Source organism: Calliphora vicina, chromosome 5, assembly GCF_958450345.1.
Source record: "Calliphora vicina chromosome 5, idCalVici1.1, whole genome shotgun sequence".
In the NCBI taxonomy this organism is placed as follows: Eukaryota; Metazoa; Arthropoda; class Insecta; order Diptera; family Calliphoridae; genus Calliphora; species Calliphora vicina.
Window position 1 is genome coordinate 35,925,520 of NC_088784.1, and position 14,305 is coordinate 35,939,824.

General features: G+C 33.6%; 1 protein-coding gene across 2 annotated transcripts in view; it reads left to right on the forward strand.

Moving 5' to 3' along the window:
• The window catches only part of lbk (lambik), a 79,775-nt gene that overhangs the window by 1,424 nt on the left and 64,046 nt on the right, over positions 1-14,305 (forward strand). For both annotated transcript variants that reach the window (XM_065514338.1, XM_065514340.1), the window contains exon 2: positions 1,785-2,366. The gene's annotated coding sequence lies outside the window, so the exon portion shown is untranslated. The remainder of the gene's footprint in view (positions 1-1,784; positions 2,367-14,305) is intronic.

The following is a 14,305-nucleotide window of genomic DNA, read 5'->3' on the forward strand; positions in this document are numbered from 1 at the left end:
GGATTGAGATCGACAGATAGAGCAAACCAATGAAGAACTTGAATCTTAATGCTGTGAAACCAAGTCCTACAAATTTTGAGGTGTGCTTAGGATCGTTATCCTGTTGGAAGTTCCCTATAAGTGGCATCTCTTCACTGGCATAAGGCAACATTACATCTTCCAATATATCACGGTACATGAACCGATCCATAATCCTATCAATTTTATGAATTGGCCAAATTCCTTGACCAGAAAAGCAACACCATTACCTTTATGTTTAATTTTTCAAATGCAATACTTAGGAATCCGTCTTTCTCCTTTTGGTCTACGTACACGCCTTATTCCAACGGAACTTTTTAAGTTGCATTTGGATTCGTCAGAGATTAGTACTGTCTTTCAGTTGATGTGGGCTTTGCCAAACTCCAGTCTAGCTTTCTTGTTCATAGCTGATATAAATTGTGTTTTTACTGGTCGTCGGCTGAATAATCCGGCTTCTACTGCATAATCTTAAACTTGTTCTTACTTGACTAGCTGATGCTGTAGGATCGTGTGGTTTTACGTGGACGTCCTCCAGAATGCACCAGTGATATGTGACCAGTCTTCAATAACTTTAAAATGAGCCTGGAATAAACTGATCTATTAATCAAATATTTTTTATTCAATTCATATTTTTTAATAATCCGGCTTCTGAATAATCCGGCTTCTACTGCATAATCTTAAACTTGTTCTTACTTGACTAGCTGATTATGTAGGATCGTGTGGTTTTACGTGGACGTCCTCCAGAATGAACCAGTGATATGTGACCAGTCTTCAATAACTTTAAAATGAGCCTGGAATAAACTGATCTATTAATCAAATATTTTTTATTCAATTCATATTTTTTAATCTTTTTCTTTATTGAATCTTTCTTTTGAGAAATTTACAATAAGTATTAAAATCTTAACCTAAAAAAATGAAAATGTCAAACTCAATTCATGTCGTAATAAGCCGGTCTTCCATTCATCAATAACTTTAATTTTAAATTCACTGGAGTACTTGTTCCTTGCCATTGTTTTTTTTCACAATAAACTGTATAAAACTTAAATTATGCCTTCCTTTATTTTAATCTTCTGGAATTTGTACATTGTTCTCATGTAGGTATTATTCTAAAATAATATTTTTAGAATTATGGAACAAAATTCTAGACAACTTTGGTGCCTAGATGTCTAGCAATTGAGTAGCGATTTCAAATTTAGTTACGGATTAACCCTTATCATATACATATTTAAAAAGTAGAACGCAAATGACATTATTCCAAATTATGTTTTTACACCCCAATAAAACCCGAATATATGTTTGAGAATAACTTAAAGCCAGCATTTTATAAAATTGACGAATTTGTAAACGAATGTGTTACAAATTTGGTTTTTATAAATTTCATTTAAAAGTTATAAAATTCTTTTAAAAAAGTCGCAAGCACAATTACTTTTTTTTTACTGTAACGAATTGAATAAGCTAAAAGTTTGATAAAAATATGGGGCTAATAAATAACTTAATAAAAGAGTTTTCACGTTTTATGTGACAACCGATATTTATGCAAAATCCTTGGGTTTTATTAGTTGCAATAACAGAGCCCGCACTCTATTTAAACAACACATTAATCTATAAACAATAAATAGTATATTGGTACAATTAAGATAGATTGAAAAAGTACGAAATTTAAATTGAATTTTTGTGTAGTTTATCAATTTTATTTTGCATCCCTAACTTGACGTGTCTGTATCATATAATCTTTTTCATTTTTTTTTAAATTTATTTTTTTACAGTTTGTTGTTGCTTGTTTTGGCCATTCCCCCTAAAGAAAACATCAATGTGACAATTAGTCAATAATTACGGTAGAACAAAAGCAACATAAAAAGGAAAGAAAGAGAGCATAAAAAAAGAAAACTCTGATGAACAACGTTTGTTTAGAAGAAAATGTGTAGCAAAAGAAAATAAAGAAAAATCACAATCTAAACTACAAACATGTGTGTGTGTGTATTTGATACAAAAGTAAAACATTTTTAAACAGCAGCGCAGCAAGTGGAGCGGGTCATAAAGATAAACAAATAAAATACGTAAATAAATAAATATTCAACGCAGACATACAGACTGTGATGTTGGTGTACAACGACTAGTGCGAGTGCGAACAACAACAAGAACAAGACTACTATGTACTACACTTAGTTAATTGTTTTTGCTTGTTTCTTTTTTCCACTGTTTTTTGTTTTGTTTTTCTAAGGTTGGTTGACTATTTGTCACAAACTAAAACAATGACAACAACAACAATAGCAACAGCAAAATCCAAGAAATAAATAAACAACTAGCAAAATTTTATTGTTGCTGTCAATAATTGTTTGTGCAACGAGGTAAGTTCTATTTTATTTTTACTGTGAAACATGCATATTTTTTATCAGAATTATTTTACAATTTGTTATTGTAGCTTATGTACAAAATATGTACCTAGTATGTATACATTTTATGAGGGGAAGTATGTATCTACTCGTATTAAGTTTTTGCCGGCAATTATCGATAATTGTTCATTTTTTTTATCAATTCTTGTTAATTCATGATGATTTCATAAGTATAATTTTTGCAATTTTTTTCCAAAGTTATTATTTTTATATACCTAGATATTGGGAATTTCCAATAGTGGAGTTTTTTTTTTAATAGACGTAAACAATTTTATAAATTCGATAAATTATTTAAAGGAAAATATCTTGATACAGCCTTGAGCATGAGTTTAATTGCACATTTTATGTACAGGGTGGGCAAATTTAAGGTTATGAAGTAAATTGTAGAGTGTGTGGAGATGCATAGGAGCTAGATACAGTAGATCACATTATGTGCAACTGCCCTAGGTTACAGGGTTACAGACTTAGATGGCTAGGAAATAGATTTCTGGACGAACTTGGTAGTGTTGCTGGTTGCAAACTGAGCAACATACAAGGTTTCATTAAAGGAATAGGGTGGCTATTTAAGGGACGTTCTACGGCGATTCCAAATCCGTAACAAGATCTCTATTTCCTTCTTTCTCTTTTTAACAAATCTATCCTCACTGTTTTATATCTATTGAAGGGAATCACAATGGACATCAAGACATTGGATGACGCCGGCTCTTCTCACAACATTTGGAACTTTAGTTTGTTTGAAAATATTTTATTGAAAAAAAGGTAGGTTTATTTGGTTCAGTTTTTCAAAAAGCCAATTTTAAAACGTTCACAGCGTTCCATGGTATAAATTTACAAAGTTTCTATTAAATAAATGTCAAAGTTTGACGGCTCAATTCTTAATATTCATAATTTCCAAGTCTGTTTATTTCATAACTCAAATTTGTCCAACATTTACTTTAAAAAGTTAAATTATGTTCAAAATCTAGCCCTGTAAAATGGAAATAAAATCAATACTATTATGTTACATTAGTCAACTCAGCGGCAGCAGTGTCATGCTGTAATAAATGATACCTTCTTATTCTAATTTCATTTAATAGAAAATAGTATTCAATGAAAAATAGTGGCTCAAGACTTTACAATGTTGAGGTGAATTGATTTCGAATTAAGGAATTTTTTAATCTGTTCCGATTACTCGATACATTAAACAATTCATACTTAAAGACAGAGAAGTCCGATTTCAATGGATAGCTCGATAATATCCCTGGGAAAACTGACGATGATATTGTTGTAACAACTTAAAATATAAAATGTAGGTATAAAACAAGTGTTTTCAGCAGTGTGGACAAGTACCAGGTGTTGTACTACTTCTATTAGTTTAGTCCATTAGTGCTCTGAACGAAGTGAAGTAGGGTTGGTGGTACAGTTGAATATGTAGAGGTATCATGTGTGACAGCACGGTCTGTGAGGGAACAGTATGAATTGAGCCTGTTTCTCCATCTTCAGTTGTGCCACAACTACTCCGGTTTTTCACGGTAGGGTCTAGTCCGCAATGGGTAAATTCCGGAATTCAATGTGCGTCCAAGAAGTAAATTCAAATTAATAAATATGCCAATATCGGACTCTAATCGTATGTTATTGTACTTAGGATGACCTCTTCTATGACATCCCAGCAAAGTACTCTATAAATTACCGGCAAACTGTACGAGATCTCCCTTTGTGTTGTTCTTGCTGTAACAGCTCTACAGTCGTTGAAGTTCTTCCCTGGGGAAAAAACTTCTGGTTGACAGAGATGTCGCTGAGTTGTCTAACTTTTGCCGAGTGACTCGGTTCTTTCTGGAGCGAAGATACAATTATTGAGAGACCGTTCAGGTTCGAATGTGATGGTGTCTGCAAACTTAATACCAACCCTGAAATCCTTCGTATGTTTGGGGAGAGACCGAAGCGTTGACCACAACTTACCAACAAATGATGTAACCATTTTAGAGAAACTATTGGTCTTCAGGTCAGTGAAACTGTTGGCCTTCATGTTGCGCAGTTTATCAGACCTGAACACGTCATATCAATTGAGCTAGCGCAGTTACAAATAATCCGTGCGGCCTTTTTCTTGGCTCGACTTTCAGAGCTGAAGGAGTGTGCCACTAGGACCAGACGCGTATCACCGTCAAGGCCCTGATGGTAAGACGGAAGACCGTAGGACTGCTGACAACAGGCGATACGCACCCGATCTGACCTCAATACCCTGTTCTTCAAGGTATTGGTTTCTAGAGTCTAGATGGGAGAAATAAACCTATAATGCGAGGTGTTGTGGATGATAACTGCAATGCCTCCATTAGATCATTCAGGAGCGCACCGACTGTACGGTTTAACTGACGTGATCTCGTTTGGTACTAAACTCATTGCGCATATTTTAGAGTGCTTTCCAACATGGACTGGTTTTGACAGATCATGTCGGATTATACAGCGTTGATTTGTATCACGTAGAGGTGACGTAAATATATTCCCCAATATTCTGTCACTTAACCTCGATAGACTTTTTCCTGTACAATTTTACTTGATAAAAACAAGGATACCGAGGATAGCCAAGTTATCGGACTTTTTAGTTTTTACCAATTGGTCGAAATAATAATATTGTCTAAGGTTCATGAATCATGATTTAACTAGTTTATTTTGTAACATTCGATTAAAGTTTCCTGTCGATATTTGCAGCATAAATATTTAGAATTTGTGACTGAACATCTAATTCTGAAACCATAATTAAATGAAATGACCTAAATATCTTAATGAATATCTTTAAACGAATTTTGAAACAAAAGCAATTTGTGCTTTGGTTTTTATTAGATTTAAAATATTTATTTTCATTTCAATTTATATTTATGTAAATACTTACCACTTGTGTGATCCAAATTGATTTTCTTGCCAGATTTATTTAAAAAAAACACAAACTCTAAATTTTTTGTAATAAATATTTCTTTTAAATTTTTATTTTATTGTAGTGAACATGTTATCAGATTTTAATTTTTTGAATTCATGCTCATCTTTTCCGTTACATCTTGTAAACTCTTTACTTTGAACATGACATCCAACTAAGGTTTTTTGGTTGGCTTCAAGTTCTTTCACATTCGTCATGAATAATTTATAATTCATTGTAGTTCAGTTTATCCATGTCATTAAATAAAAAAAAAAATTGCATTAATTTGTCTTCAACTTGAAAACAAGTTTACATTTTTAGAACTCACATTTTCAGCTGTCACAATTTTATATTCATCTCTGCACTCATTTAAGATTGAAACGCATAAGGTAGCAAATAACCAAGATACAATTGCTATTTCTTATTTTTATTCGCTTTTTTTACCTTGAATTAATTTGTATTTAATTTTAACTCCACTCTGCAAATACCCAGGCAAATGAATTCTGTTGTATACAGCTTTAGCTTAAGCTTATTCTGTCTGTTATTTGTTCTGCTGTTGTATATACATATTTATGCATGTATGTTGCTGTGTATCTAATCTTAAAAGGTTTTAATAACAGTTTAAAAGTGTTAAAATTTTGACAGCATAATGTCCCCTCTTTAAGAGACAAGTTAACGCCTAAACCAAGCAGTCAGGTTTTTTTTTGTATTTTTATTTTCCACATTTTTTATTGTTGTGAAGAGTCCTTTATACAAGTATAGGAAATAGTATACATTGTGATGTATGCATACGAATATACAGTACTGTGCAGAACATAAGTAACAAGACTAGGATAAACATTTAATTATTGACAAAAATACAAGGGCGAGCCAATAATTTCGTGACCTTTTGAATGAAACTAAGGTTTTTGGATAAAAACTCATTTAATTTGTCCAACGTTTTACCAATTTTGTTATACCTTCCAAAAAATAAGATTTGTTAGTGAGACGTTTCCATCGTTAAAGTCAAATCTCTTCCCTCCAATCCATTTCTTCAGGTTTGAAAACAAGAAATAGTTACAAGTTTCGTCCAAGGTTACGAAACCGCACGAAAACTCGTCCATATTGCGGTTGCGCAGCGCCAAACACTCTTGCGATCTTGTCACGCAATTGCGTTTGTGGTCGATTGTAAACAAACGCTTTAACAATTTCAATTTTGTTCTTATTTAATCTCTTCAGTCACATTAAAATCGTAAGATTTTCAGTAAGTTTTAGGTTTGGTAATTGGAACGACATATAAATGATACCATATTGAAACTCATAACAAATCCAGATATTCCATTTTGCTCTCTGAACTTCATAACGTTTCAAGACCAGCTACAAAATGTTCAACTTATATTTACGAAAAGGCTCGTTGGGCTCAGCTCAACGATTTCGAAAATGGTCGAAAAAATATTTATGATGGGGATGAAAACCTTCATTCCATCAAAAAAAATTGGATTAAAATGGTAAATCCAGGTTTAATCAGAAGTGCAGAATTGTAAACAGATGCAGATACGAAGCATGATAACAAAAATGCCGAAACTGATTCGCTGCGCAAAAGGAAGAGATCTTCGTGTGCCAAAGTACTGACGCGTGAAAAATCACTACACGAGCTGCGCCTCCGAACCAAAGTTCTTACTGCGCCAATGGACAGTATAATCACTGACTTGGTAGATAAAGCTAACCTTCTGGATGAGTTATTCGCAAATGATTTATCCTAAATTTATTGCTAATGTTCTGCACAGTATTGTATGCATTTTAATACACAATATATGCATGTTTGAATGGCTGTATACATTTAAGATGAGAAGAGATATAAACACCAACGAATGCTGGCAACAGAACAATGCCTCCACATATGCATACAACTTTCATACATAGGTGTGATATATTCAGGCATCCTAAATGGAAATATACATTCTATTTTGATTTGCACCCTATGTTCAGTCATAAATTTATTTCGTAATTGAAAATGTTCAAGTAATTATAAATCACTTGATAAAGCTGTTCTCGCGAATAATTTGTTTTTGTGATCAGCTAAAAGAGTTTCAAGTTAACAATCGATGAAAATTAACAAATTTAATCACAATATTTCAAAAAACTCTTAGGTTAGGTTAATGACAAAATATGATAAAGAAAACGTTTTAAATTGATTGCTTCTTTGGATGATTCGGATATAGACATGTATTCCGCTTCCGTAATTGATAATGCAACCGTTCGTTGCTTTCGTGATTCCCAGCTTATAGCTGCATGTGCAAACTTGAATATGTATTCTGTATAAGAACGACGATCATCTACTGATGCATCCCAATCAGCGTCAGCAAATCCTTCTAATTCTTTTTCCGATTTAAAAACTTTATACCCCAGTTTTAAGTACCTTTCAGGTATCTGAGAACCCTCTTTGCTGCGATCCAATGATCTTTTCCAAAATTTGTGTTGAATTGACTCAAAACACTTACAGCATGTGTTATGTCCGGTCTTGTGGAAACGGCTAAATACATTAACGACCCAATGAGATTTTGTTATGGCAAGTGTTTGACTTCTTCAATTTCTTCTTCTGGTTGTGGACACATTTCTTTTGTAAGTTTTATATTTGGATTCATGGGTGTTGATTATTTGATTCAAAACTATTTGGTTTAGAAAAGTGTTATTTTATAAAGTACATTTTTGGATTTCCAACAGTTTTCAGTGTCATTTCCATTCTAAAACCAGACAAACATGGTACTCTCATATTAACAAGTTACCCGATCTCCGAAAGAGGGAGAGGCAACTTCCAAGGCATACAGGATTTACCAAGTATCTTTAATTGCTACCGAATTAAGTGAATTGTTCCCGGCACTTTGAAATGTTGCCCAGACTACATTTGTACAATTGTCTCAATAGATTTGAGCCCCATTGGGCTATGAGGTGGCCCGTTATCATCGTGTCATTGGATGATGACGGGCATAAATAGGTATAAATGATTGAGACATTTTTTTAGGTGTCTTTCTGGAAAGAACTAAGGACAGCAGTAGAACTTTTATTGCAGCAGAGCCCATGGAGTGTTTGTTGAAGGAATCGACCGACGACATTAAATCCCCATCCATACTGTGAAACATAACATTTGAGGAAAGAGGAATGGAAAAGGGTACTCTGTTTCATGTACATGAAGTTTTTGTTGAGTATGTCATCCACATTTATTCGTTCATATTCGTTCTGTACATAAATGTCAAAAAATTAAAAGTAAAAACTTCACTGTGAGGACATGAATGCAGTTTTAAAAGAGAATTAAACAATGTTTTGCAGCAAATGTTTCAAAGTGTGGACCGGGACTAAGTACCATATCGATTGTGCGTAATACTAACACTATTAGAAATTCACACCGTTGCGAATAATAGGAGATTGAGTGACAGGTCTTTTTCCTATAATGGGTTAGAACTAGAACCGATCGCTTTCCCCGATGAACAAATCTTTAGTGCAGTGTCGGTTAATTTCCATCTAGGCTTCTTCAGCACTTCAAAGAAAGTGGTTCGCTGTTTCCTCGGAGAAATCTTTTAAATAAGGTCTATTCGGATTGTTGCTGCATAACAGTCAATCTTCAATAATTTTTTATCAAGGAAGTGCGAGCTTTTGACTTTTTGAATACTCGAAACATCGAATATATAGCTATGATTTGCGACCCAATTATGTTTTTGGACATCTGCTATGGGAGTAAACTTAAAAATACAGATTTTTTTTTAAATTTTTAGCTTTTATTTTGAAATATTTGTACAATATAAATTTATCCAATGTACGGCCATTGTTAGCTGACCTTTTCCCGTCTTTCTGGCAACATATGGATTCCGAGCCAAATCAAATGCTCATCTTTTGAAGCCAAGAACGAATGAAGCCAATTTCGCATACTCTGTTCTGAAATGAAGCGTATCCCAAAGAGAGCGTTCTGCAACCATTGAAACAAATAGTAGTCAGACGGGACAAGGTCTGGACTATAAGGCAAAACTTTCAAACCACTTCATTCTAAAACTTTTTAACAGGTTTTGCAACATGTGGCCGAGCATTTTAATGACTATTACGGTTTCATGTCTGCTCGGGCAATGCTCGCTTCAAACGAATCAGTTGCATTCATTGCAGGTTTCCTGAGATGGTCTGGCCAGATTTAAGCAGCTCATAATAGATAGGACCCTTTTGGTCTCACCAAGTACTGAGCATTACCTTAGCGCCATGGATATTTGGGTTTGGTGTCGATTCTGCTGGTTGGCCGGGCTTCACATACGATCTCCTAAGCTTCGAGTTATCGTAATAATTTTCCTAATAATTCAGTGCAAAATATATGTATTTTCTTTTATAAAATTCAAAGAGAAGTTCCGCTTATGACGCTTTGTTGGCACAAAATTCGACATTTTTGAAGCAAAAAATAGCTTTCTTGTTTACACTATAATGTTCAATAACTAGGTGAGAATAAATGACAGATATATACCCTTCAAAATGACATTAAAGACAAAAACCGCGTTCAAAAGATACGCCATCTGTTGTGAATCCCGCATTTTTAGGTTATACACCCAATATTTTGGAGAGGGGTGCCACCATAAGCGTCATTCAAATTATAATAGTTTCTAAAAATGCAGCTACAAAGATTGTGTATTCGATTATTTCTTCTTAATCTGTATTAATTCATTCTTCTTTATTTACTAAAATCCTTTCTGAAAACGAAACACCCTTTCGGTGATTACTTATTATTTGCCTATAGATTTCGACACTATGGAACAAATTTTTATTAGGTTGTATATTTGGAATTTACAACAATATCTAGTAACTTCGTCGACTGGAGCTTAGTCAGATGTCATCTGTTAGCTACATCTTTTATTAAAATACGGCAAAATATTCAGGTAATACAAAAGTTCGAAAAACTTTTTTAAAAGATGTCGACTTAATAAAATAAGCTAAATTATTCGATTAATCCTTAAAAAATGTAGGTCGACTTAAAAATATCTCCATTATTACCTTCGCAGTCATGTATATTAATGAAACATGTAAGTAAATGTTTGTGGTAGAGCACCTCATTAAGCCTGTTATTGACCACATCTTTAATAGTTTCGGTTGTATGTTCCATGTTGTATGTTAAGAAACCCAATGAAGCCCTAAATAAAATCAATTCGTTGCACATTCTAAGCGACAAAAACAAAACGAAAAATAAAAGAAATCCAGTTTTTAGATTCGTCTTGCTTAGTATTATTATTTTTTTTCTTTAAATATTTATTTTTTTTGTACGTTTATTCTTCATAACACACCACAACCTTTTATTCCTTTGGGTACAGAAAAAAAATGAAGAAAATTTTTGAAAAAAAAAAATAAGCACAAAAGCCTCTTACAAAAAAAAAAACAATAACTACGAAACACCAACTCACAGAAACAATCTGTACGTTTTCTTGACACCTTCAAAAGTGGGTACAAAACTTAAAAAAAAGCAGCGAGAAAAATAATTCTTTTGAAATTGAATTCAATTGTTTTGTTCCTGGACTGGTATATACAGACATACGTTCATTTGTTGGTTGCTGTTTGCCGGATTTTGTGAATTTTTTTTTTTATTTTTTTGGTAAGATTTAAGGTTGAATTGTTCAGTCTTTCTATTCACTTCTGCTGCTTGTGATGCTCGTTGTTGTTGCGGTGGAATTTTTGGTTTCTTAAGAGTTTGAATGGTTTTTTTTATATAGTTTTTGTTCGTTTTACTCTTTTGTTTCATATTCATCTACTTCTTCTTTGGCTTAAATTGAAGCCTGTTGCTTTACCTTAAATTTAGAATACACAGCCATTATTGCTGTTGTTTTTGTTTCCTTAAGAATTGGTGTTAGTGTTGGCGTGAAAATTTCTCACTTTTGCTTGATCATTGCACAGATCGCAACGAAAAAAAAACACAAATTTAATAAAATAAACCGACAGTCGCACAAAAGGTACGAGGATAGAATGAAAAGTACTTTAGGAAAAATAATTATTTTAATTCAATTGAATATTATTATGTATTAGATTTCTTATTTCTCAATGTCACTTAGAATGTTTTTATACCCTAACGCTCTAAATTATTAAGCTGACATACATCTTAAAGTATATCGATCGACTCAGAATCATTTTCATGCTACAAAAGCTACGTTTCCGCATACACCGTAATCGGCACCGAAAACGAAATTCCATACATTTGGGGCCGGAACGAAGACAACTTCAAGTAGGTTGTTTTCGGTGCTGTAGCAACGAAATTATTTTAATTATTTTTTTATTTCAAATTTAAAGAAAATCAAAATCAATAAAAAAAAATAAATTTTCTTTATTGGAAGAGGAAAAATAATAGATTTTGTCAAAAATAATGAAATTCTATTTAATGTGCGACATCCAAATCTATTTAATGTCCCATACAAATGGCTTTCCGAAGCTCAGGACATTAGGTATCTACACAAATTTTGCTCCAAATAAGTTTTATATATAAAAAAGTCATATCACCTAGTTTTATGACGATCGGTCCATAACAGTCATAACTCCCATATAAAGCCCATTTCCGGAAAGTTTTACTAGCATCATATATATAGAAACAGGAGAAAGAGAACATTTTCCCTTCTTTCTGGCAACATATAGATTCCGAGCCAAAAGAACTGCTCATCTTTTGAGGCCAAGAACGAATCAAGCCAATATCGGATACTCCGTTCCAAAGTGAAGCTCCCAGAGAGAGCGTTCTGCATCGTTCGAAACAACTAGTAGTCGCACAGTCTGGGCTATTAAGAGGATGAGGCAAAACTTCCCAACCACTTCTTTCTAAATAGTTTTTAACAGGTGTTGCAATATGTTGCCGAGTGTTGATCATGATGGAATATTACGGTTTCATGACTGGCCGCATATTCTGGGCGTTCTTCGGCAATTGCTCGCTTCAAATGAATTTGATGGTCATTTCAGCTCATAATAGATATGAGCCTTTAGCTCCCACCAAATACAGAGAATTACCTTAGCGCCATGGATATTTGGCTTTGGCTGGTTGACCGGGCTTCACATAAGATCTTATGGATCCATTTTTCAGCACAAGTCGGTGCAAAAATTATTTTCTTTTATAGTTTTTAAGCATAATTTCGGATATTCAAAATGTCAAGTTCTCTTGGCTTCAATTCGTATGGTACCCAATATCCCTGCTTTTAGCTGAATCCTGCAGCTCGCAAACGTTTTGAAATTACTGCTTAAGTAATTCAAAATCATTTTGCAAGCTCTTGTTGTGTTTTACACCAATATGTATGAAGTATGGCCTGGCCTGTTCGATCTTTGTCTTCCGTGTCAAAATCATCTATTCTGAACCGAACAAACCATCTCTCGCACGTGGAAACTTGTGGAACACATTCACCATAAGCTTTGTTGAGCAATCGGTGTGCTTCAGCGGCACTTTTTTTCAATTAAAGAAGTAAAGCAAAATTTCCCGCAGACAAAGACGGCTATTCATTCACTGGTGGACTTTACAAAGGGTCACTTATATATTTGTTGCCTTCTTTTTAGAAGGTTCTTTTAATAATGACGAAACTAGTGCCATCTTCTTTGCCTTGGGCTTGATTATTGTATTTGCTAATTCATAGGAAAGGCATTTGGTAATCAAGTCATACGTTGTGTGGGAGATCAGTGTTTAGTTTCTAGCAAATTGTGGAGTATGATTTTCACTCTTGTGGAATATGAAGACACAATTGGTAATCTTCAGAAGGAGATATAGAATTTATGGCTTTCCATCGCTTAGAATCTTGATGTTAGAACAGGAAACTATAATGGAATCTAAATATCCGGAATATAATTGGTATTGGTGGTATTGGTCCGATGGGTATCATTTGGATCTTTAAGGCTGTTGTGAAGGTCATCTTATTTTTTTGGGTGGCATGATGCAATCATGTGGCAGGCAATTAATCGTAGAAATACTTAGAACACTTTAAGACCCAAAATCTTCCTAACTTTCACATAAAATAGCCGAAGAATGAGAGATGAAAGAATTTGTAGCTGAATTCAAGAAATTTCGGCCGCGAGATTACTGAATTATAAACATGAATAGTTGTACTATATCTTGTTGAAATAGCACCATTTTCGTTTAAATTTGGTTTCAAATTTTCATTGAAATCCTTTTTATTATATTTATGACTTGTTTAGAGCAGTTAACTGATATATCTTGTTTAAACAAGGTGCTAGTATTACACTGCTGATATACTACAATCTCATTTGATGTTGTAGCAGGTCTTTGGCCGAATGTAGTGGCACCTATTTTAATGTCGCCATTTTCGTTTCTATTTTATTCCCAACAAATTCTAAATTGACCCTCGTGTCTACAGCTCAATTCGGCTCAATCTCAAACCTGACCAAATGTTAGGTAACCAACAAATAAATAAATATTGTTGTTATTGTTACCTTTTCCTTATTTTGTTGTTGTTATTATTGTATTTCCTTCATCATTCCACCTTTTGCTCTGCTGCTTCTCCATAGTTGTTGCAGTTGGTTTTGTTTTTTTGCTATTATACTTCTGTATAAAATTTCTGGTTCTTTAGTTGGTATAATGATGGTTGGGTTTTTGTTGGCTGGCTGGTTGGTTGGTTGACTGTTTGGCTGATACATCTCTCACTCTCAGTGCATAATTCCATCGACCTACACAAGAAGAACAAACGCTTAAATGTTGGAAAACAAAGTGTAATAAATATTTCTTGTTTTTTTTTTAGTTTTTATTTTTTTTTTAGGTATTTTAAAATGAATGTAGCCAATGACCAGTAGGAAATAAATTGATTTGTTTAAAGATAAGAGTGTATCAGTAATGATGTTTAATAGTTTCTGTCGACTTAGTGGTGTAAGACATTCCGCTTCTTATAATTGTTCCTACCCTTACTGAAAAGTTTTTGGTTTGCTCACTATGTTGGTGTTCTGAGGACATCTCCATGATCTACATTATTGTTCTAAGTAGAGTTTTGGAAATGTGTTTTAAATTACCACTGATCGGTAACTTATAAGGCTTCCA